We start from the raw sequence: 26820 nt of genomic DNA, 5'->3' as shown, positions 1-26820 counted from the left end.
CTGACAGCTTTTATGCTGTGAAGTCCCTGCTAGTCTGCAGTTGTCCAAAGTTCAAAAGTGAAATAAAAGTTTTCAACAGCTGTTGCATAGCTTTAAACACTACCCTATTTGTAATTTCTTACTGTATAAATCTTGGCAGTTAAAACCAAAAGGAAAAAAGAGGAAAGAAACATAAGGAGGTTCTCTCTCCTTTAACGTATGTGGCAAAATGTCTGCAATATTTAGAAATAACCCAGGAAATTATTTTTGCTTTTTAAAGTTTGAGAGATTAAGGAAAACACCTCTATTTTAGCATAAATTTTTTTTCCCAGGATAACCGTTCTCTGAAATAAAGTCCCTAACACAGAGCAAATTTATTTCATCTGTACACACATTTCATCTGTTTATTTTCACACCAAATCTACCCCCACATTTCAGCTGTTTATTCCTTGTAGATGATGTATAAGTTAGACATTATGCTACAAGCCAAGAAAAAAAGACGGATGTTACATTGTTTTATCCAATCAAATACTGTGGTTTTCATATAACACAGAAAAGAATTGAGGCTATCAATAGAGATCTGTGGGAAAATTTATTTGTAAGGAAATATTTCAAATATAGGATGAAAGACTTATGTAAAAAGAGCTTTTTCTCATTTGTTACTGGCAGAGTACCATGCCCTGAGATACAGACTCTGGTTAGCTAAAATAATATAGTTGAAAAAATAACTTTGCATTATTATAGAGAATAATCTGAGAGACTCTCATAGATAACTGGTTAACAATATTAACATTGTGACACATCCATTTTGAACCTTTTGTTAGGAAATTACAGACTAGATTCGCATCCTTCCCTTTCTGGAGGAAGAGACTGTCTCAACACTGATGTGAGTTATTGTTTGTTTACTACATATGTATGTACATTTGACAATGTAAAGCATTGGTTTCATATTTTAAAAATGCATGTAATTGACACCATACTGTACAGCTCCTTCTATGAATTTTTCTCAAAATTATGTTTTAGAAATTAATCCATTCATATGCATAGCTCTATCTCTTACATGTATATCTATCAAGCATTCCATTGCAACAGTGTGTTACAATCTGTTTATCTCTTCTCTTGTTTATAGACATTTAGGTCGTTTCAACTTTTCTCTGTGTTGCAATAATCACTCATGTACTTTCTTCCCTACATCGTAAGCTAGGGTTTCTCTGGAGTATATGCTTCTGAGTAGAATTGCTTGGTATTAGAGAATGACACGTTTAAATTTATTATAAATTGACAAACTGCCCTGTAAGTTGCGCTGATTGATATCACAATCAATGCACTGAGAGAGTCTTCTTTGCTCTATGTCTGGGCTTCTTACAGAGGATAGTACAGCGTTCTGAGAGGCACTGGAAACTTGTGGGGAAGGTCTGGGTTGACATAACGATTGGAAAGTGCCACTGGCATTATGTGGGTGGGGTCAGGAATATGAGATGACTAACAATGCATGTGACAGTCCCTCCATGAGAAGAATTGTTTTGCTTCTCAAAGAACTTTTGAAGATATAACTGGACATTCATGAAGGTTCCAAAAAAAACCCATTAAATAAAAAAAAAATACTTCTGTGCAATTATCAAAACTATAACATAAATTACCCTTCACATAAATCCAAAGTATTTTTTCCTTAGTTTTAATTTATGCTGAATTTTCAATGACTTAAACCACTGTGTAAATTGTAGAAAAAACACACATTTTTTTGTGAGGAGATTTAGATGTGCACAAAGATCCTAGGATTTGTCTGTACTCATTGTTGTGCTGTCATGGTGATATAGATTCAAATGCCTGACGTTATCTTGTTGTGCCAAAGCATTTATGTATCAAACTATGTGATCATATTATAAATTATTTTCTTTTATTCCTCTTTTCATATTTTAATTCCTGTATTATATATTATGATGCTATAATATCATATTGTTGGGTGTTTAAAAGTATATGTATAGGCAGGTAATATTACCTGTGAGTTTTATTTTAGGATACTGAAGAGGACACTCTATCCAATACATGTTATTGGCAGACATTTTAAATTTTACCAATCAGATGCATGTGAAATATTTTATTTTTCATTTTCCTGAGAATATTTAGACTGAACATCTTTTCCTGTCTTAATGTACCTTTTTCCTCTTTTATGAATCTTGTTCATGACCCTTGAGTTGTTTGTCTTTTGCTTACTGACTTGCTAAATTCTTAATATATACAAGAGAATAATCATTTGTCACTTATGTGCATAATATTTTCCCACTATTTATTGTCCTTTAACTTTATGTATTATGCGTTTTTTGTAGAATTTAAATATTATAATATTGTAATTTAGTATGTTTAAACTATTCTAAGGCTTTTACACAAAATTAAGGTTATCTGGGATAATTTTTTTTTTAGTTAATTTATAAAATATATATCGTTTTATATATATGTCTATATTTATATAGAGAAATATACAAAGACACAGTATATCTATCTTTGATTTTTCATTTGTTTTTGCAATTTTGGTAGAAATGCTCATTTTGAGTGGGGAGTTTTGTGGGTGTGCATGTGTTTTTTCTCTCTCTTTTTTCCACTTCATTCTCCCTTTTCTTACCTGTCTTTGTCTCATGGTTTTGGCTTTGCCCGCCCTCCTCACTGGGCCTCTGTCCTTGTAGCTGTGGTGCAGATCTCTTTCCTGCTTAGCCATTGGGGATTTTGCACTTCCTGTCATCTATCCAGCTGTAGTTTGTTGCATTTTCTGATCACATAGCTTTGATCTTGTCCTCATGCAGCCTTAGATTCTTAAGTTTCTGCTTTTTCTAGCCCATTTTGGAGTAGAATATTCTGACCACTGTCCTTTGGGTGGCTTCAAGCAGATGATCCATTGCGGAATATCATTGCCATTATCTGTTCAAGTCCTGGAGACCAGTAGCCCTGACACCATAGCTTCTGCATCTGTTCCATCTCTGGTTCAGGAAAGTATATAATTTTGGTTTTGAGCCTGTATAAAGTGCTTTTGTTGTTGCCATTGATGTTGTGTTTTTTTTGTTTTGTTTTCTCTATCATTGTTATGTATTTGAAGCATGGGCTTTGACTCAAGTGGCAAACTTACTACCCTATTTAATAGAATTGAAAACTTATTTTGAGAGAAAGAAGGTAGATTATTCATTCGTTAAATGCCACATACTAAAACACATATCCACCCACCTATGATGGGAGAATGCCTACCCTCACGATGAGGGAGAGAGATCCCAGGCTTATGAAGAAGCATTAACTCTACTCCATTCCTGAGGCAAGACAGTAATTTCTTACAAACAACCTAAGGTGTCAAGTTAATGGAGCTGCCACAAGGCAGCGAGTATAACTGAGACCCCCTAAGTGTTTATGTGCTCTTGTCTTACCTATTTATTTTCATTTGTGAGTCTAGGTTGAAAGTGATAATTGTTTAATTGTGCATATTGGCTTTTTCATTTTTAAATTTAACATTTCGCAATATTTTTAATCTAAAAGAATGCCTCATGCTGTGATAATCAACATGATAAAAAGTAAAAATTAATAAATAGCCCACATTGAAAAGATTTCTCTTATCTACCAACAAGGTCTATCTGCTGAATGTAAACTCAATTGCAATACATTTCCTTAATGGCTTCCTTTAATTGGTTACCCTGCTATGAGATCTTTAGAAAGTTGAAGTTTTATAACAAAGCATTAGTGGTTAGTTCTTAGGAAGAAGCTTGTAATGATCAGAACACATAGAAATAACATTTTTTCAATATTTAACCATTAAATGAAAAAGGATATACTTTGATTTTTCTTGGATTGAATTTCTTTTTACAGTGACATTAAATTTATAGCAAAGATTGCATGGCTGACAGAGACTAGAACTGTTTACAAAATACCATAGGAATCAGGAAACTTTACCTAGAATTTCAGCCTCCTTTAATTTTCCTTGATCAGGTGGGGCTTAGAAATTGCAAACTCTTGAAAGACAGATATGTATCAATTTAACCATAATGTCATTCCTAGTACTGTACTCACAAAGGTCAATAAACACTTGCCCGAATAAATGATGGAATTAGCACAACATTCTCTTCTGCTCCATGCTGAGACAGAACCATACAGTGTCAATTTCCTTGTTCCTTCGACTTTTTAAACACTATAATCTTCCAAAAATAAAATGATCTAGCGGACCTCCAGAAATTATTAAGCATTAAAAAAAAAATTGAATATTTAAATCACACATACTTTTTGTCAAGTCAATTTTTTCCAAATTCACTTTTGCATTCCTTTCTCAGTCACTCTCTCCCCTTGCCTGCGGGGGCCTACTGTCCTAATGTATTCATAAGCCATGCATTGTTTGCTTTAAACTTTACCTAAGTATTCTCATTCTTTCCTTTCCATTCTGCAACTTTTTTTTACCCAAAATTAAAATTTCAAGGTAAATCTACATCTATAAAGATAGTACCTTTTTCATTCATTTATCAATATACGCAAATTATAAATTCTTCTCCCAATGGACATTTCCAAGTTTTTGGTGTTGCAAAGACATTTAATTTTCCAAAGTCATGGAAACTGGAAGTGCTACACCAAGAGTGTGCGATAACTCTTGATTTTCATATCCTTGCTAGCCCTTTGCACAGTTGCACTTCTAAAGGTCAATGACTAAATTTATGCACAAAGTCAAGTGTATCCCAATTTCTGAGTGAAAAAGCTTGCTTTTATCTTCTTTTCCTTCCTTTTTAAGTTTCTAATTATATCTCTGCCTTTGCTCTGTACTAAATGCCATCTTATATTTCATATTCATTTATTTACTATATATACATTAATGTATTATACATTTTATAATATTTATTTTAAAGTCATTGAAATAACTGATTATGCATTTAGGTTGTGTGGGGGTAGTTTTTACTATTTTTGTCATCTGTAAGTGTTTTTTCCTAGATCATTAAATTCTGATTCTTTTCTCTTTCTCCTAAACACATCTTTCTACCTTCTTTTGGAATCCTCTCCAAACACCAAACAGGTAATATGTTTCATTTTGAGTCTTCCTGATGGCTGATAAAGCCGTTTATCAACATTCAGCAATATTGCTTCTTTTTAACTTATTTTTTGGTAGTCAACTGGTGACTTGAGCATGTGGTCCAGATAACACATCCCTCGCTAATTTGATAATTTCCAAAGTCTTTTTGAGATCTTGATGAAATATGCTAAATGTGACTGAATCTGACATCTTTTGAGATCGGGGTAAAATATGCTAAATATGCTCTGTTTTTACACACAGGTGGAGATCACGTATTAAACAATCAACTTTCTGCTCTCAACTCCATGAAATTGTTGAGTTGAAGTTTTCATCCAAATCCCTGTGAAAGCGACGCAGGGTATGAGGAGCCCCGCTGTAGCAAGAAGAGTGTTTTTGAGATTACATCCATGTCAACCTTTCCCACGGAGTAGCTCCCCTCCTTTCTTCCTAAATCTTTAATTCCTAGAAGTCTTTTCTTCCTTCTCTCCTGGTAAAAGAGAGAAAGAAAGAAATTATCCTTCTAGAAACCATGTACCAAAAATAATCATTACTTCTCATTCTCTGCTATCATACAGGTATATCACACCCATAAAAAAAACAATGGGAAAATCCTCCAAACCCATTTAAAAGGTCATAGACAGTCTTCCATATTTCCATTTCCAGTGCTATAATTATCAGAACATGTGTACAAAAGAATGAGGAAAGAGATAGTTTCTCCTTTATCAGTGAACTGCTCTGTTCTTTGTCAGTTGCTGATGGCAGATTCATAATTCTATGACTGAAAGGATTAAAGGTTTATAGATATTAGGACCATTTGAACACAAAATAACTGCTGTGGCAGCATCAACTGATGTCTACCCAGCTTCATGATAACTGGTTCAGAACTGAAAAATCCAGTTTATAGACGTTTGTTTGTTGCCAGTTGCCAAACTGGACAGAATTCAATCTTTTAACCAAAATATATCTAGTCAAGATGCTTTCAAAACAGCCTGTTTCACTGAGTAAAGCAACTACCGAAAACAGTAAGTCCAATCTTTTGCTAAGCTGAATTTACTGATGAGCTCAATCAAAATAAACTTTCACTTTCTCTTTCATTCCATAAATATTTATTGGGAGTCAAACTGTGCTAAATTCACACCCAGTAATGAAGAAGACAAGAGTTCCTGCGCACACATAGTTTTTGTTCTAGAAGTTGGACAGAGACTGTGAAGCATCACCTGGTAAGATTTGAAACTAAAGGTTTTACAAAGGCCGTCTTTAAAAAAGGAGTAAGTCTTAGACTAAGAAGAGTAATACATAACATATTGAAAACACCTATAAATATGCTGCCTTGTTAGTCTCAGCTTACATTTGCTAGAACACTTTAACCTATAATACCCAAAGTGTAGTCCCCCAACTAACAGCATCAGCATCACATGGAAACTAGCTAGAAATACAAATTCTTGAGCCTCACCCCAAACCTACGGTATCAGAAATTCTGATTCTGATGCAGGCTCAAGTTTAAGGAACAATTAGTGTCTATCAAAGTCATCTCTATGGTCTATTGCATTACAGACCACTGGACTTCATGCCCAGAGTGTCAGATTCAGTAAGTCTGTAGCAGAGCTTGACAATTTACATTTTTAACAAGTTTCCAGATGATGTTAAGCTGGTGGTTTGAGGACCAATAACACTTGAAGAACCATTGGTTTATTAATCTGGATGAAGATTACATGAAAATCTTCTGGAAGCTTCTAAAAATACCAGTGTTTGAACTCTACCCCAGAGTAATTAAGGCAGAATCTCCGCAGGTGTGATTTTTGTTTAAAAACCAAATTCCACATGATTCTGATGTATATCCAGGATTAAGGAAGCATGCTTTAAGAAAGTCATTCCATCTCCCTGTACTACACTTCAGCACACATGTAGAATGCTAGTCTTCTTACCAAAAACCATTGGGAATTTCAAGCAGAACTCATTTTAAGCTGTTTCTACATAATGCTCCCCCCAAAGTAATAGTAAAGTGAAAAAAAAAAATCAATGAAACATATTATCTAACATTATCTAGGTCAAAATAATATAGGAAAACCCTAGATATCCTGCACAATTCAACTTAATAAGCAACTCTCAACTATATTGAAACTTTTTCCAACTGGGACGTGTGTGTAAATACAACTCTAACAGTTTTCATTTTTTAAGAAGATATGAATATGAGTCGCGGCATAAACCTTGCTCACAATCTTACATCTTGGATTGTAGTGGAGTAGAAATGCAAAAATACTTACTTTATTAATGTACTGAAATAAATGATTCATCCTTGCCTGGTCCTGAGACCATTACTTCCACCAGTCAAGATGAAGTTTGTAACCTGTTCTTTCAGTGAAGAGTAAATGGCAATTTATCTAGGGGAGCTAATTCATGCTTTGTCTGGGAGGCTGTGGCCTCTCTTATCAGAGTCTTCTGTTCCGAAGGGAGCCAGCCTGGCTTTGGGGTCTTTTTGTTTATGATCTCAGTGCTTTTCCATTAGAATAAGCACCAGGCCCTATAAGTTGCTCTGTTCTTGACTGGTCTCCTGTGGCTTTAAAGCTCTCCAAATGCCACAAGTTCTCAACACCCCACCTCCCAACTCCCCTGCAGAATTTGTAAGTGACAAGAAGCTGGAAAAATACAGATGGCATAATTATATATTTTGCAGTTGATTAATCACCGCAAAACATTAATCACATTTTGTATAACAATACATAATCAAATTCTTTATAGTAGAAATTAAGTTTCTTTCTGATAGGGAAAGGATTCCTTTAGGATATTGACGGGGTTTTTCAGCATCTGTTTGGCTCCCATTCCACATCTGCATTTGATTTTCCTCTGCTTTAGGGCTTAGTAAAATGTGGCTTAAAGGTTGTTTTATGACTATAAATGTACGTGCTAATAGAAGAATTTGTTGAGAGGGAAATATTTCCACAAGTTAGATACTATGAATATATTTTTTCCAGGCCGTAACATGTTTCTTTAGTAAAACCATTGGATTTTGTTTTCCTAAAGAGTAAACTCACTGAAATTAAATATAAACTATGCAGGTATTTTTTTCTTAATAGTTATCAAGATAAATTCTTAATCTTTTAATTAGCTTTATATTATTAGGAGACAAAATCTATGTATAACTTTTACATATACAATGCTTTTATAGTATAAGTACATAATTTTTAATTATTATAAAATAATTGTGTAGACTGTATGTATCCATTTGTATATGCACATAGGTATGTATAATCATTTGCCAAATAACTATCACATATACACATTACTTGTATTGTATACAAGCATAAGCAAACTCAGTGTTGCCACACTCCTCTAATATTTTGGAGCTTATAAACTAAAATTATCATACCTCTTAGTAGTTCCAGTCACACAAAAATGGTTATATATTCTGCCTGATATAGTCTGCATAATATTTCTTTGTTGTGTATCTGGGACAAATCAAGGAACAAAGATATACATTCTCTGCTTTCAAGTATTTAACAATGCTTTAATAGGAAGGACATAAGCATATGAAACAAGGAAGTTTTTCAAAACAATATATAACCAACAATATAATAACTTAATATATACATAGTATGTATGTGTATGGTGCTGTACATTATTACACCACGGTTACACAGCTGGCCTGTAGAACTCAAACAGAAATTCACATGATCGTGTTACTTCTGCCCGATATTGAGACTCATATACATATTTATTATAGCATAGGTACATATGCACATATTAATTTATCTCTAAAAGTACTGTTAGAGAAAAATTTTTAAAGGAACGTAAATTTAGGTTGGATTATTCAGATTAGAGAGAGGAATCATGCCAGTGTAATCTGATTACTAGAAAGACAAGGAAAGTGTTTTAGTGATAATGGGGAAGAAAGTTCATGTGGGCAGGGTAGAAGAGGGAAGAAGATGAAATGCCTGCAAAGAAAGTGAACCAATCAGAGTGGAAGAGCCATGTTGAAGAATGGTTAAGAAACACATGAGTATAATTTTGCTAATAAAGATATAATATTTGTGTCTGGTTTTATTTAAAATCACCTTAACCACTGAGATTTGGTTAACAAATGTGCCCCTAAAATGGTTAGTACTCCATGATAATTTTCAACCCATGATTTGAGTCTCATGGCAGTGAATTACCTCCTAAAGGCCATTGCAGAAATTGGAACGTTCTCTTACCTGCAGGTACATAGGGCCTCTCAGACCCCCAGAGCCTGCAGCCTGCAATTCCAAGAGGCCGCTGCAGAGACTTCCACAGCGCCTCTGCTTGTCTAATGACATGGGCCCCAGATTCTACCCTTATTTCACATTCAGCCAGTACAACTCTGCACACAGAAAGGTAAGCAGTTCAGGCTTGATAAGCTTGCCTTTTGAACAAATAATTTGTCAGTCTGTGTTGGGAACTGGGATGCTACTAGTTCTGTGAAGCACTTTTAGTGCTGTGAAAGTGGTATACAAATAAAATGATTGATGTCCTGTCAATAGGAACTTCAGGAAGAGGATCAAACAGAGCAGTTTCTTTTGAAGTAGGGATGGAGGTAGGGGGAAAGGTGTTAGATTTTATTTTTCTATCTATCATAAACCCCAAAGCATCATTCCAGCAAGAAAAGAACTTGGTATCTGAACAACGCAGAATACAATTTCTTAGCAGTAGACACATCCCACAGAAAAACACAAAAGCTGGATTTGTAAAAATCCATTCAGGAGAATTTCATTGTAAATTTTTTCCATCACTGGAATGATGTTGGTTGGAATGCTTATTATCTTCAAGCTTTTTTTTTTTCTCTCCATTTTTTATAGACTTTTAAATTTTCCTTTTAAATGGTCAGATTACCATTTCTAAAGACATTTGGCTGTGAAAAATATTAATAAGATAATTTATCAACTTACTGGATATAAAATTAATATATGCAAAAATTGCATTTCTATAAAGTAAGTATATTGCAAAAATGTAAAAAATAAAGTAATACACTATACAACAATCAAAACTGAAGATAAGTATGATTTTTTTTTTAAATACAGAGGTTGCAAGCCCCTTTTGTAAAAATGTATAAATCTTTATTGGAAGACATTAGAAAATATTTAAATAAATGGAGTCATATACAATGCTTATAAATAAGAGAATGCAATGCTTAAAAGATGTAATTTTCCCCCAAATAAACCATAGCTTCAAAACAATTCCAGTAAAAATCCCAACAGGCTTTTTTCTTTTTTTTGAATGATAAGTTGATTCTCAAATGTGTGTGGAAGAGCAAAGTATAAGAATAAACAATACATTCTAGATATGAGGGATGGTCAAAACATTACCAAATATCAAGATTTATTGTAAAATTATAGTAATTAATCTAGGGGAAAAAATGGAGGTGAAATAATGAAGAGAAAGAAGCCTGTAGAGTTAGAAACAGACCTGGGTCTACAGGGAAGTTGATCAATGACCAGGTACACTGCTGGGTCGTGGGGACAAAACAATATCTTAAATAAATATTACCAAGACAATGACTTGTCCAAAAAAAATGTGTTTGGATCTCTACCTCACACTATTAACAAGATCATCAAGGTAGGTTAAAAATTTAAATGGAAATGTCTACATTATCAAGACAAAATTACAAAATAATATAAGAGAAAGTCTTAAAACCTTGGCATAGAAAATAATTTCTTAAACAAGACTTAATAAATGCAAACCATAAAAGAAAGGATCAGAAAATATGAATATATTAAAATTAATATTTCCATTTCTTCAAAAGGTTATTCGAAAAACAAAAAGACCCACCACAAATTGGAAGAAGATACATGAAGTATATACATATACATATAACTAATGAAGAATCCACCTAGTATATATAAAGAACTATTATTTAACTGGAAAAAGATTTTTGATACACACATTATAATGATGTTTAAGTTTATTTCATTATTTTTTGTAAACATTCAACTTAAGTTTGTTAATATTCAGAAAAAGCAGATTTAATTATCATTAATCTAAATTGCAATTCTTATTAAAACTTCTGGAAAGAGCAATTAAAATCGTTAGCCCACTGTATATTGGGTGAATGGATTCTTTGCTGAATTTCTTCAGCAGCTCCTTCTGCAATCCCCAACACCCTTTAAACTGAAATTTACCACCAAGGTCCAACCATCAAACACAATAGAAAGGAGCAAAAACAACATCAGTGAAACTAGGTTGTATCGGTTTGGGTTCTTATTAAATAAAACACAACATGGAATAAAATGTCTTGAACCATTTCCTTAATCTTTTATTAATTGTATAGCACCACTTCTCCATCTAAAGTGACTTGCCTCATGTACATACTGTTCTCCTCTGGTTTGGGAGTTTTGCTCATCACATTTATTCAACAGACATTTGTGTGAGACCCCTCTCTATCAGGTATAGTTCCTGTGATAGCATTATTTACATCATCTGCTGTAGATTGTTGTAGCAAATAGCATTTAAACTCCCCAAATTACAATTAAAATATCCCCTTTGTTAAAAATGCTATTGTGATTTTGGATTAAGTCAATAAAAATATCCTTCATTCCCAATCCTGCCAAATTCACGCAGACCCTACCTTAGGAATGTGTGGACCGCGTTTGGATTTTGATTTCCAGTTCCTCATCACTGGATGAATGAATGGATGAATGTATAATGATTGATGAAAGAGAAGGAACTCAAGCATCCAGTTTCAGGCCCTGCTAAATTCTCCCATTATTTTTGGAGCTGCTCAGCTGTCTCTAAATTTTGGAACTAGATTTGGGCATCTTCTTTAAGAGGGACAGCTAGAAAAAATCCAGAGGAAGAAGATGATTCAGATTATGGAAGACCAAACAGCCAATCTCACGTATATGAAAGATTTGAAGAGGAAGTAGATCTAGCACTAAGAATATGAAGTCACATTGAATATATAATAATACTATGAATGGAAATTATAAAGACGCAGCTCTTGCTTATTAGCCGCAGAGCTGTCTTACAGTTAGAAAAATATATGCTGTGAGGTCTTGAATGCCCCAGACAAACTGGAGTGAAGGTGATCAGGACCTAAGGATGTTGTGCTGGCTGAGCCTCAAGGTGTGAAAATTACCTCTTTTAACAGAATTTCGTTTGTAAACAAAACTCCCAAAGTCAAATCCATTTTCATTTGTTTTTCACTCTTTCAAGGGAACATATTACCCTGGAAAGAGTTTATGTGAATGACTCCTGGAGGTGGGAGAGAAAGTCTATTAGGTCTGTGCTAATACATCAACTCTTCCAAGAATTCTTTCTTTCCTTCTTTTTTTGTTTTGGTGAGGAAGATTGGCCCTGAACTAAACACAGTGCAAGTATCTCTTCCACAACGTCTTGAACTAAGATCCATTGCCAATCTTCCTCTTTTTTGTCTGTGGGACACTGCCTCAGAATGGCTTGGTGAGCTGTATGTAGGTCTGCACCTGGGATCCGAACCTGAGAGCCCTGGGCCACCAAGGAGGAGCATGCGAACTTAACCAGTACTCCACTGGGCCGGCCCCCAGGAATTCTTTCTTAACCCAACGCCAAATTAGATCCCTTCCTACAACTTCTACATGTTTCTGCAGCATCGTGAAAACCTTTATCCTTATTTGAGGTTCAAACAGCTGACAGCCAAGGATTTGTTCTGCTCTGGTTTTACAATGTTGTAGACTCGAGGCTCAGCCATCCATTCTTAGTTATGTAGCCTAGAGAAATTCTTATATATGTGCTCTTGGGGACATACCTAAGAACAGATAGAAGCAGCACCGTATATACTAACAACATAAAAGGATTTGTTCTTTCCATAAAGAAAATGATAAATACCTTGTCCTATATGCATACAATGGAATTCACTAAAATAGTGAAAATAAATGAACCAAAACTATGGTGCTGTCTCATTAAAGATAGAACATCTGTATCCTTATCTACAACTATTAAAACTAGTATACAGTTTTATCTACTCACTTATTTCACATGAATATGTTTGACGCACGTGTTTCTCTTTTTGTGTAGATTACCATATTGTTTAGAGAGGAACTTCAGACTGAGCCCTTTTCCTATTAGAAATTCCTGTTTACTTTCCTCTTTTCGCTTTTAAACCAAAAATTCATAAAGGACAGGGATTGTGTCTTTTTCAAATTAGTAGCTACAGCATGTATCTCTGTTCCTGGCATAATGTAGGTCATCAGTAATTTTTTATAAGATGAATGGATGCATTCCCTGAATTTCAAATTCCTGTATCCAAATACCTATTTGACATTTCTGCCTGGATGTCGTACAGGCATTTTAAACTTAACATGCCCCAAACTTATTCCCAATTATCCTCTTTACCCCCAAACCTGTTCTTCCTATGGACTAATCTCTGTAACTGGCAATTCCATCCTTCTAAGGGATCTGGCCAAAAATCTAGAGGTCATCCTCATCTCCTCTTTCTTTTTTCACATTTTACATCTATGCCATCGGCAAATTCCATATGCTGTAACTTCAAAATATATCTAGAATCGGACCACCTCTGCTAACCTCTAGTACTAATATCCTGGTCTAAGGCAATGCCACTTATTACCTGGACAAATTATATACTTTCTACCTTGATCTTACTTCTATTAGATGCTGCCTCCCCACAGTGTATGTGAAATCAAAGAGCCGGTATGGTCTTTCTAAAATAAGAATCAGATTATTTCACTTTTCTGTTTAAAACCTCCAATGTACATCGCATTTTGATCACAATAAATACTTTTTCACTTCCTTCAAGGCTCTGCTCAAATGTCACACTCTCCTTAAAATCTTCCTTTATGAACATGTATAACATAACAACCCCCTTCCAAATCAAACACATTCTTTCTTCTGTGCCCTATTTTTCCATAGCACTTTCACCATCTCAGATGCTGTTTATTCCTTGTCTATTTGTTTTATGTTTGTTTCCCATCTCTAAACTGCAACACTCATAAGGGCAGAGATTTTGTCTTTCTGTTTACTCCTATCCTCAATGCCTAAAAAAATTTTGAGGGGCCTGCTGAGGGCACAGTGGTTAAGTTCACACGTTCTGCTTTGGCAGCCTGGGATTCACCAGTTAGGATTCCTAGTGTGGACCTATGCACTGCATGGCAAGCCATGCTGTGGCAGGCGTCCCAAAGATAAAGTATAGGAAGCTGGGCACAGATGTTAGGGCCAGTCTTCCTCAGCAAAAAAGAGGAGGATTAGTGGCAGATGTTAGCTCAGGGCTAATCGTCCTCCAAAAAAAAAAAAAAAAAATCCCTGACAGAATAGTAAGTGCACAGTAAATATTTGTTAATGAATGGGTGAATATATAAGTGGATAAATAGGTGCATAGATAAATTAATTATTCAACAAATATCAAATGCCAGTTATGGGTAAATACCTCTGGTAACAATAGAGGAAAACAGGAAAATATCATTCTTGTAGTAGAGCTTATATTCCAGTGGGAGAGGGCAGATAATAAATAAGTAAATGAGTGAATAAAACGAGTTATTTGTAGGTAGTGATAAGCACTATCTATATTATTAAGGGAATAAGCACAGTGATATAATAGAGATTAACTGGATAGGAGGTGTTGGCTAATTTAGAGATGGTCATTAAAGAAGTCCTCTTTATAGTGGCAACATTTAAGCTCAGATTGGGAAGACAGCAGGAAGAGCATACCCAAACAAGAGAAAGGCACAGAGAAGTACAAAGATGTCCAGGAAGGAGAGAGCTAGAGAAGGAAGATGTCCAAAATTCCTGGACGGGATAAGGAAGATGTTGCCCTGCAAGGAGTCAATGAACATGGTGGGATGGAGAGATTTGTTAGGCAGTAATATTTGCTCTTTCTTGACTGTTTAATGGTGGTTCTCTGTAAACAACTTCAGTTAAAGCAGAAAACACATTACATAGCAATTTTGCTTGCTGTTTTATTGTTTTGTCTCCACAATTGACCACAAACCCCTGGTAAAGAGAGCCCATGTCTCCAACCACCAGGAACTATAGCTGATACAGAAGGGTCTCCCACAAATGTCTGTTGGATAAATGTGATGAGCAAAGTTCCCAAACCAGAGGAGAACAGTATGTACATGAGGCAAGTCGCTTTAGATGAAGAAGTGGTTCTATACAATTAATAAAAGATTAAGGAAATGGTTCAAGACATTTTATTCCATGTTGTGTTTTATTTGATAAGAACCAAAACAGATACAATTTAGTTTCACTGATGTTGCTTTGTTCTTTTCTATTGTGTTTGATGGTTGGACTTTTGGTGGTAAATTTCAGTTTAAAGGGTGTTGGGGATTGCAGAAGGAGCTGCTGAAGAAATTCAGCAAAGAATCCATTCACCCAATGTACAATGGGCTAACAATTTTAATTGCCCTTTCCAGAAGTTTTAATAAGAATTGCAATTTAGATTAATGATAATTAAATCTGCTTTTTCTGAATATTAACTAAACTTAGGTTCAAATGTTTACAAAAAATAATGAAATAAACTGAAACACAATAAAAATGCATAAAACAGACCAGTATTGTTAAATTGATTAAATATAGAGGCCATTACACTGATGTGGCTCTAATGCCACGGCAGCCTACATAAGTCAACCAAAATTTAAGCCTATAAATGCCACAAGGTTACAAAATCAAAACACTGAAGACAACCAATCACAAAGAGCCAACTAGGCTTCAAGCCATAGCCAATCAACAATTTCCTTCCTTTGCTTGCACCTCTTCTCTATAAACTCTCTCCCCAAGCTCCTGTCAGTGGAATACACCTAACCACTTCCAGTTTGCTGCTGCCTAATTGGAATCAATTTTTGCTCAAATAAAATCTTAAAATTGTTAATATGCCTCAGTTTACCTATTAACAATTTAAACTGAACAAATCTTTTCTTAATTAAGATTTTGGTATTTTACTTGAGTTGTCTCAGCTAATTCTTATGGCTCTGAGAACTTTTGAATAGCTTTTGAAATTTTGAAAAGGTTAAACATTTTGAAATTATTTTCTACAATTCTTCAAACAGCCTATTAGCTTAAGGGTTATATTTCTAATGATAAAAATCAATATTAAATTTTTTAAATATTGAAGTAAAACAGAGTAAAATTAATATTGCTGTATAATTAAAGTTTTCTTTAAATTTAAAAGAATTTGAAAATTGAATTTTATGTTATGTGAATATAAATTTCAACTTAAAAATTTAAACAATTATTTTAAATTTAAAATTTATTTCGCTTTAAATTTAATGTTAATTTCAATTAGTTTACATTTTAAAAGTACTTGAAAAGAATAACCAGAAAAATCTTCTCACATTAGAAGTTATTAAATTTTGAATTCTAGCAAAGACAATTGGGCTAATTTCATTTGGTAGCAGTTTTCACAAAGCTTAAACAGGAAAAAATTTAATCATTCAATGACAAAAAGAGGAAGTAAATATTCTCAGAAATAATTATTTTCCCCCATATGATTACAACTACAAACTTGAAATTTATAAATGTAAATATAAATTTTTTAAAAAGTATTAGATTGTTTAAAAATTGCAATAGTTTTTATGCTAAAATGTAAAAGTTGACAAAACATCAAATAAATTAAGAGATTAAGCAGATACCAACGTAAGCTAAAAAATATAAAAGAAAAAAACAGGAAAAGAAATGCCAACGTTTTTGTTACTGATAATAAAATATACTTTAATGACTATATTATTGAATATTCCTAGTTAAATTCTCACAGATTTCCTTTGAATCTGTTAAAAATTTGGTGAAATGGTCATTTGGGAAATTAATCATTTGGTGAGTCAACTTTCAGCTAATTATTTTTAGTGAATTGACACACAGCCAAATAATGAAAGCCTAAACAAAGCTTATGAAGTTGGAATCTCATGGAAGGGAACAGAGAGTAGTGAGAGAGAAATGCCAACAAAGGGAGGGAGGTAGGGCTGTTAAAGGTTTGCCAGCATCTCTCAGTTAGTCAGTGTTGAAGCCAGAGCTAGAACTCAGGTGGACAGATTTCTCTCCTGGTGTCTTTTCAGCTTTGTAGTCCTTGTTACAGGACCCAGAAAGAGGTCTAACATAACCAAGCACAATCATCCACTGTTTATTTTGCTAAAAGTTACTATAAAATGCCATCAAATAATAGCAGTGGTTATGATGGGGGAGAAGAGATTATTTTTATTTTTCTCTCTGTGCTTTTTTGTATTCCATAAATATTTTCAATTTACATACATTATTTTTACATTAAGAAAAATCAGTACAATGTATTACTTTTAATATAGAAAAGTACTAGGAATAATACCCTGTAGCATCATATGCTTTCTTCATTGATTTGTAGAAATCTTCATATAGGAATTAACTTATTTGCCTGATGAGAATGTGCTTTTTTGTCTATTTGCACACTCTATGCTTCCAAAGAAACTTTAAATAGCAGAGTATTATCATTTCATTATATTTAAGTGTTATTCAAATAAGAGGGATTAGTGAGAATAGGCTAAGCTTATACTGATGTAACAAATAACACCCAAATCTCCATGACTTCATATTTCTCCTTCATACAGATAGTGCTTCTGAGTGTGTGTGTAGGTTCTCAGGATGAGGATGGCTCTCCTCCATAATACCCACTGATGGAGAAGAGAGAAACTGGAGAACCAAGGAAGATCTTTTCAGCCAGGAAGTGAGATCACTTTTGCCCACCTTTCATAAGGCAGGACAGTCCACAAAGCTCATCTGAAGGCAAGAAAAATAGGAAGTACAGCCTTCTCAAATTCAAGGAAAAAAGGAGAGTAGGTTACTGGTGTACAGTAGTGATGCAAATCAAATAAGGTATTTTTCTTTTTTCCTGGATTGTAAGGGAATTCCAAAGCTGGATACCATCTTGGAAAATCACTTTTCTGTACTTTCAATCTAGTATACCTGGTTATGGTCAAATTAAAAAAAAAAAAAGAAGGTGCATTGCTTTGACACTTATCAAACACTAAGGATTAGAGGAGGACAAATGAGAGATAATGTATGTAAAGTACTTTGACTAGCTCAGCAGGAAGAAGCCATCTACATTCAAGGTACTTTTTAAAAATGTGCTGATGAAACAAGTCCTAGAAAGATGGAGTGAAAGAGAAAAGGAACAATTGTCACACACCATCCCATCCCAGTCTATTTCCCAAGGACCAAAAAGAACAAGACTTTCCAATGTTGGTGTCATTTCCCCGTAATCCATTTCCAGTGGTTGAATTCCAGGGCTTCAGTATCTTTGGCCAATCCCACTAAGTCAATAGTATCATAGTGGCTGACTCCACTGACAAGAATGTTATCTGCCTCCCCAACTTTAAAAGTCATCAGATTAACATCTCCTGTATCTAATCAGTGTCCACTCTGCCGTTGACTGGCTAGATCTGCATATGAAATGCACCATAGGAACAGAATGAGCTGTTGGAGAATAAAAACTAGTCCCTAATCTGAAGAGGTGAGATTATGCGTATGGGATGGAGGTGCAAATCTGGTAGTTTGTGACAAAGTGAATCAATCTCTTCATAGGGAATTTCTGTAGCAAGACAGGAGGAAAACAACAACAACAACAACACCTCGACAGGAAAAAGGCTGCATGCATTATGACCTTAGGAAGGTCTCCTTCCTCTATATCTTATAGTTTTTTTCTCTTCCTATTTTCTTAAACAAAGGAAATGACATTTGACTTTGTTTAGAACATTCTATAGTTTCTTTAGGACTCGTTTTTAAAATCTGTAATTGAAATGTTTCTACTAGGTGGGCATTAGTGTCCTCCAGGTATGTAATATCTTTCGTTTACATCATCACAACAGGAAAAGGATAGCCAATGTCACAAAATCAAACACATGTCTTGGGCACTTCTGTGGTGGTCTGCCAAATTTAGAGGCCAGATTTATGCTTCAGAATAGGCTACCTGTTTAGAATTTGATGACATAACCTTTTGCCTAAATCATGTGGTCACTTAGGGATTTTATAACAGTATCAAGAATCTTGTCTTTCTGTCACTGTAACCATCTGAAACGACAAAGTCCTCTCTGCAAGTAGATTCTCAGGACTACTTAAGTGCTATCTAGCTGTCAGGTTGAATGTCAGCACGACTTTGGAAGGAGCATCTCCACCCAGGCTGCAAAATACAACAAAACTTTCTGAACAAGATTTATAGAAAAATGAAAGAAAGCAAAACAAGATGGATTTCTTCTTTCTTGTATCTCTTCCTCTTTCAAAACCTTTTCCTTGGTCCTGGTTCAAGAAATGGAGAGTATACACTAAGAAAGCCAAGAGAAATCTGATTGTTCATGTGATGTCCTGCTACATATTCTTCTTCTGACTCTTGTGTGGCACGATAATCCCACAGCATGAGTAGCTGCATCTCTTCCCTATATCAGCATCAATCAGGTGATACAAGAAGAAGTTGAAGCCGGGTTCCTGCGGGTTACTGTAAATATTCAGTAAGATTGCCTTTCGACTGTGTTATGAAAACAGCTTAATCCTATCAATTTGCTGTTTTCTTGTTTAACCTGAGGAGGGACTCAAGGGTCACAAGGATTTATGAGCTTGTTTTAAAGGAGAAAAAGTGCCTTCAAGGGAGTCATGATCACCAGATAACCAGCCTCCAGCTGCCATTGATGCCTAGAAGTCAGATTTACCAGGGGCTTATGGGGGTGAAAGAAACATGGATTACTCCTCTGTTTCTCCAAAACTCCTCAAGCCAAGCCCCTTAGCTCTATAAAACCCCCTGCTTTCTTCTCTTGAGAAGGCAGATTTGAGAGAACCTATCTTTCAGCCCTCTCGTTTTGGCAAATTTGAATAAGCCTTTCTCTGTCTCCAATTACTGATGTCTTGGTGATGGGCTTACTGTGCATCAGGGACACGAACTTGAGATTAAGAGTATCAAAGTGTACATTGCGAGAGATTCACAAAGAATATTATCTAGATCCCACCAACTCCATGAAGATCCCAAAGTACCTGTTAACTCTGACTGAAGCTACCTTTGACAGGTTACGTTGGATCCTAGGAATGAATTAGCCCATTAAGTGAAGGCGCTCTCTCACTCCCTCACACACATCCCCACAAACATGTATATTTCTTTTTACTCAGCCACAAGGATTTTTTTTCTTATACCCAGTCATAATTAACTTTTCTTTTTCACTTCCTCTCTAAAGAAGGAAGGGCAGGATATTACACCATAATTGGATAACTCTTTAGCAGTTTTTAGCAGTTAGTTAATTCTTTGGCTATTAGCTGAAATAAAGCTTCTATTCTTTTCCAGGGCCTAAGATCTGCCGGAAAATGGATTCCAGGACATCAGAGTGGTGTCACTGGCTTTTAACAAAAGAGTTCTGCTCATATTCTCTTTCTTTCTTTTTTCATCCCAAGAAGGAAAGGGTTGCTCTACTTGGCTCTCAATGACCGGAGAGAAGGGACTACATGATGAGAAAAAACAAAATATTAAAAGTCAAACCCAAGGCAGCATTCTGGAGAAAGTGAAACTGCAAACCTTGAAATCAATACATCCCCATCTTTCTTGGAGATAAAGTACTTAGTTTTGCTTTCAGCCCCATTTTTATAACATTGATTTTCTAAAATAAAATATTCTTTTCTCATTCTCTCTTAATCTTACATATTTTAGTTTTCTTAAATTGAATACTTTGAAAATAATTTTGCTTTAAAAATTCTATTTTCTGATTTGAAAAGTATTAAATACCTCCCAAGAATATGATTAATGGAGATCCAGGACCTGAGCCATTAACCACCCTGCATATTACATCAGAAGGATACTTTGTTTTTATGTAGGTATCAAGGAAGAATTATCTTCATCTAAGTTGCATTTATTTCTTTTTGGTTACTTTGTTTCTATAATGTATTCTCCAAATTCAGCTAGCTTAGGCTTGAGGAAACTCTGCCTCCTTCACTTGACATACCGCTCCATTGGCATTTTGCTTTTACGTATTTTCATAAATGAAGCAGAAATGTTTTCTCAGCACCACATGCCCTGCCACCTTCCCCAAAGGACAGAAACACATAGACTGTGTAGTCCTGAGAACATTGCCCTCCTCAGGCACAAGTGTGCAAGATGACATTGAAGTGAAAACTATCTGTGACCTAGCCTTTGCCCCTGGCCATGGGAACAGTTCCTACTCCCTTTGGTCTATCAGTGAAGTGGTAGATAGACACACTCTTTACTGACTTTTCCTTCCTCTTCTGCAGGAATTTTCTGTGAAGTTGCTAACTGGCCATCTTGTAGAGGTTAGGTGATCGCTTAGAATCACTTAGATGGTCATTGGGAACAATTAACTTCCTTTTTTCGAATTTGTATCCTTAAATATTCCTTTAGTTTTAGGTCTTTTCTCTCCACGTTTTATTGAAAAAAAGTACAGATAGGAGTAGAATGAGTTTTAAGATAGTAAGAGTTTAGAATAAAATGTTTTATAGAATGACAGGAAATCCAAGAAATTTAGAACTTGAAAGAACTTTAGAAATAGTGCTGTCTCGTAGATTTTAGGACTGGACTCTGCCGAGCCCTCAGGGAGCACAGCCAGGAGTGGGAAGGAAACTGGACACCTTGGGTTCCTCGTGCCTGCTCCAACTGGTATGGCTCTGCTTCTGTCTGCTTAAAACTTGGGGGTCTGAGAAAGAAAATTTTTTGAAAAAAACATTCCATTACTAAAAGGATAAGATATATATGTGTACATATACATATACGCATATGCTTTCAAAGCCCTTATTTAACCAATCTGTTCACTTAAAAGTTGCAGAAACAAAGTCCCAAAGTTGTCTAAACAAACGTGTAAGAGCCAAGACTAGAAATCTGCCCTCCTGATTCCCAGTTCTGTTTTCTTTTTCTCCATATGACACTGCCTTTTTTTCCCATATGACACTGCCACACTTTTGCCGCTTAGCAGTAAACCAGGAAAGACGGGGCTGGTGGGGCAAGTGGTTCTAAGATGGGTAGACTAGTAGGTAAGTGTGGCTGAATGACCATTTGACAGAATCAGATTTTTCTCTCACCTAGGTGAGAAATGGCCATGGGAGAAGTAAATTGCCCTTCCATAGGTGAGAACACAGCACGTGGGGATGGTTGGATTGCTTCTTGTCCATTCTGTTTGTGGCAAGAGAGTAAGTGTAAATAATGGGCAGAGGGGAGCAGAACCCTTGGTGCGTTGATGGGTAAATATGGGGATCCCTAACCTTGGTCCAGGGTCTTCTGCTTTACCATGATCTTTCCCTTCTTCCTCTGTATTAATAAACACTTTCAATTTACATCAGACTCTTCAACACTTATATATCACATAGTTTCACCTATACATTTCCCTATTAGTTCAAATCCACTCACCTGATGACCAATTTCCTGAAGGAGGGACAAATTCTTGCCTCGTGTCCTCCACTTTGCACAGTTCGAGTCACTGCATGGTTGCTTGAAGAATGTGTGAGGATATTTTACTGACTCCATTTTGCTGTCAATAAAATTAAGGGTGGACAATTCAAATAAACAATTATATGTCCCTATTGTCAAAAGAGGAGTGCAGAATTCTCGTGGACTGATTGGCTTAATGGTCTTTTTGACAAAGCCAGTTAGATCTCAAAGGAAGTGGAATTCAGCCATCTTCACAGCTCAGGGAAGGGAGCCCTGTCGCTCACTTTCAGAGCAGGCTGCTCCTCGTTTGCTCTCCCTGCTCTGGTGAACGCTTCGTTTGCAGCAGGCCCTATAACATTACCATGCATAACAATCTGTCACTATTATTCATGGCTTTTCTCCAGTCTCCATACTTTTGACATTGCCATTAAAGAGATTCAGTGTGCTTAGTAGCTCTTTAAAAAATAAATAATTGAAAGCTAAATTATATTAAACCAGGCCAACGCTGACCCCTTCACCTCAGTCCATCGCTATCTCCTTAAATGTATTCCTTCTTAAATCATATTGTAATTTGAAGATGCTGAAGTCTAAGTTTTTTGACTCAAATGCAGTTTCTTCTGATGCATAATTCATTTTCACTTTGTTACTGGGGCTGCACACGCAATCGCTTTTTTGGCAGCTAAATGCAGGATGAAATCAACAACTCTGTAAAGGGTGAGGAATCGGAGTGGACATCTTGGCGGAAGAAATATTAAGCATGTCACAATGTTTTGTACTCTGTCTGGTGAAATGGAGACAAAACCTTCCAACAACCCTCAAGTTAATGCGAGAGAATGGCATTTTATGGCTAAAAATTATCTACCACTGATGTCATGCTGATGTTGCATTTAATTATTCTGCACATGGCAGAAGATGATGACTTTTGAATGTTTTCAAGCCTCACAATTATTTGATGAGTATCTTCTTGGACTTTTGCTAGTGTTAAGAAAGAGAATACTCCCCAGTGTGTCTGTCGTTCTCATATTCCCCAAGGTTTTAGAATTCCCAGTGAAAACATATGACCTTAAAACCAAGAGAAACTAGCCTGGAATGTCTCAGAGTGATGAGGTTGTCAATATAGACAGGAATTTGAATGTCTGGAAAATTAGGTAAATTTAGACCTGCTACAAAAGCAACTAAAATTAAGTTAGCTTTAAATTCTGGAGCAAAGTGATCTAATATCACACAAACTCAGAAAACTGCCATTTATTGGCCTTTAGAAAAACATATTGTACTATTTCCTCAAATTAGTTGACAAATCAGAAAGTTTGTTTCGGGTGCCTTCACACTCCCTTTTTATTCATTAAAAAATTTTTAAGAAACTATTAACACAGGGTCCGGCCCGTGGCATAGCAGTTAAGTTCGCATGATCGGCTTTGGCGGCCGGGAGTTTGCAGGTTTGGATCTCAGGCACAGACATAGCACTGCTCATCAAGCCATGCTGTGGCAACATCTCACATAAGATAGAGGAACATTGGCACAGATGTTAGCTCAGCAACAATCTTCCTCACACACACACACACAAAACACATTAACATGTAAAATTTAATATCATTTGTGGTAAATGAATACCAGAAAACACTTTAAATGCTTAATATTGGAAAAATGTATTGTCATAAGATACATTTAATCAGGGAGCACCAACAAAAGGAATGCTCCACCACATTGCCAAATCCCTACTCCTTGTCCTCCTTCCTACGCCATGTGAAATTCCTCCCGTAACTCTGCCCTCAGCCACTACTTGTTTGGCAAGGCAATTTTTAGGTAATAATTACCTGATTAGGGCCTGGAATGTGAACACTCAAATGCATGAATATCTCTATTGGTTAGAATTTCAGAATGGATGACCATGAGGAAGACTGTGAGTGTGCGTATGTGTGTGTGTGTGTGTGTGGATGGGTGTTTAGAGTGCAGGAGGGGGAGGATAGATAGTGTTCCTCATATTTCCAATAATTAAGTTACCACCTTTTTGGTCCATTTACTACACTATCCCACTATATTGCCTTCGCTCTTTCTGAACACCTTGAAAGAAGACAGCTGAAGACAAATTTTGAGAAATAAGGTGAAAACAACCTGAAAGGTTAACTGGTTAGAGGGATTGTTTGATCACGGCTGATTAAAAGAAATAAATCTTTGTAACTTGATGCAAGGACAATGAGTGACTAAAGCAGGGCACAGAGGGGTGCACCATCCTTTCCCTCTTTCATGTATTCAGAGTAACAAATTTGAGTTGGAAGAGATTTATGAGGTTCAAGGGTAGCTTGGGGATAAAATTTAATCAATTGGACAATATATCTCTATTGAATCTTACAATGGACAAGCCCTGTTCTAGGCACCAAAAGAATACCAGAAAACTGAGAGATAGCCTGAAGCACTAGATGAAATTTTTAAATGATAACAAATAACTCAGAGTCCTGAAAGAGACACTGAATGTGTTGTATCAGAAATCTCAAATGAACTCTTTTCAAATTATCTACCCCATATGGCAAGAATCAGAATTCCTCTTGAGTCGCAGATGACTTCCATTATATCATCATGCCCTTTGAGGTTTAGTAATATTAATTCATAGTTTTTTGTTTGGAGATGTTTCATTAAGCCATGAAAATTGTCTTGGGTATGTGTGGTTTTGTTTTCTGGCTTGTTTATTCAATAAACTAGGAAGGAAAATTGTTCTTAACAGATTATTCTTTTTTTCTGAATTTGATGCAGGACAGCAGATATTTCTCAGGTAGTTAATTGTAGATTATCTTTGGCCCAGCTATTTCAACAGCTGTGGAGGTAAAAAAGTGTCTTTTGAACGTCATGGACCCTCCTGGGTTTGACCTCTGGATATCAGTATAGATATATGAACTTAGTGGTAAATAATCCTGTTTCTAAGAAATGGAAGTTGTTAAAAGAAGTATAATCAAGTAAACTGTTAGCAAGACATTTTTTTGTTGGTCTTTTCCCCAATCTCTCTTATGTCCTTCCTTTCCCCCTGTCTCTTTCACTTTGCTACAGTGTGTCTTCCCTGCAAGGACTTGTCCAAAGGTCTGCCTTCCAATATGACTAAGCCAAGTGACAGATAACATGAGTTATGGTGTTAATATCTTCCATTAAATACGAATTTTCAAAGACCAAACAAAATCTTTCAGAATCCGAAATAGTAACTTGAGAAAAGTAGGATGCCAAGAGTGTGAAAAGGATTTTGAAAGGTCATCTCATCACACAGCTTGTTAAGTACACAGCCTTCCTCAGACACTGCCTGCTTAAGAAGGCCAGTCCAATTCCACGTCAACTCAAGATGGGTCTATTCTCTAAGGAGGAACCATAAACACACTCTACTTGATTTGAAAGAAAATAACAAACACTTGGGACTATTTGAATACTTTGTAGAAGGCCAAGAATATATTGACCACCTAGAGTATAAGATAAGAGAAAAGTCGTACTTAGAAAACAGAAAAGTTAGAAAGAGATTGGACTTCCTCCAAAAAGCAAAGTTTTAGGAAAATTACCTATTCCAAGATCATCACTTTTATCTCCTTAATTTTTAATATCAATTGCTCATCATCTCTCCTCAGTCGTCTTAACGTCTTTACAGAATGAGAATACATTCTTGTTCCTCCCTTTGGTCTCTAGTACAGGGATCAGTAAGTTTTTTGAATGACTCAAGTGAAAATTTTCTTTTTACATTTTCAAAGGGTTGTAAAAACAAACAAACCAAAAAATACAAAGAAGAATAGACCAACCATAGACAAGAGAGCCCATATGTAGGCCACAAAGCATAAAACATTTACCAACTGGTCTCTTACAGAAAAATTTTGTCAGCCCTTGTTCTAGCAGGAAGTAGATTAGTAGGACTAGTAAGATTAGTAGCAAGGACTGACTCTGTAAGTGTGGACAAGATTTTTGAAGGAGAAAGCAATGGCTAAAGTTGAGGAGGTTGCTGAATTGTGCTTTAAATAACATGGACATTTAACCAATTCGCAAAGTTAGAAAAGGCAGTAGAAATGAATACAGGAAGACTCTGATCCTCAAAGAAAGTCATAGAACAATAAGATACTACAAGGAAAACATTTGAGATGTGTCATTAATGGACTATGTTTGCAGTACTAAAACCAGCTGGAAATGGAAGTTGTGGAATGATGGTGTTCAAAGGTCATACTAACCCAAAACTCTATTACAAGCACAAGATGCTAGGCTAAGAATATGAGCCAACTTACTGCCAAGATAGGACAAGAGACCAGGGAAACTTGTCAGCAAGGACTGTCAAACCAGGTGAGCAAAAGAATTGGCGACTTTGAGTATAAGCACAAAAGTTAAACATGAGCCCATTGATTGCACTTAAAAGAAATTCAAAAGAAAGGATACTGTCTTTTTTTCTTACTTTTAAATAGCATCACTTCCAAATATGTAGACTCGTTTGGAGTGTTTCCCTTTCTGTCCTGCCAAGCACCTAAAATGTAACACTTCTAAAATTTAAATT

General features: G+C 35.6%; 1 long non-coding RNA gene across 2 annotated transcripts in view; it reads right to left on the bottom strand.

The window, feature by feature from the left end:
* Positions 1-5353: 5353 nt before the first annotated feature.
* Positions 5354-26820, bottom strand: part of LOC139084541 (uncharacterized) — a 54177-nt gene continuing 32710 nt past the window's right edge. The window contains exons 2-4 of one of the 2 annotated variants that reach the window (XR_011541997.1): positions 22296-22416; positions 21524-21588; positions 5354-5492 (exon numbers count right to left, since the gene is read on the bottom strand). This is a non-coding gene — a long non-coding RNA (uncharacterized lncRNA). Of the gene's footprint in view, positions 5493-21372; positions 21589-22295; positions 22417-26820 lie in introns of those variants that run through there. The other variant, XR_011541996.1, reaches the window with a different exon arrangement.

Source organism: Equus przewalskii, chromosome 7 (assembly GCF_037783145.1).
Source record: "Equus przewalskii isolate Varuska chromosome 7, EquPr2, whole genome shotgun sequence".
NCBI lineage: Eukaryota > Metazoa > Chordata > Mammalia > Perissodactyla > Equidae > Equus > Equus przewalskii.
Note: the sequence above shows the minus strand (reverse complement) of the source record. Positions and strands in the feature narration are given on the sequence as shown.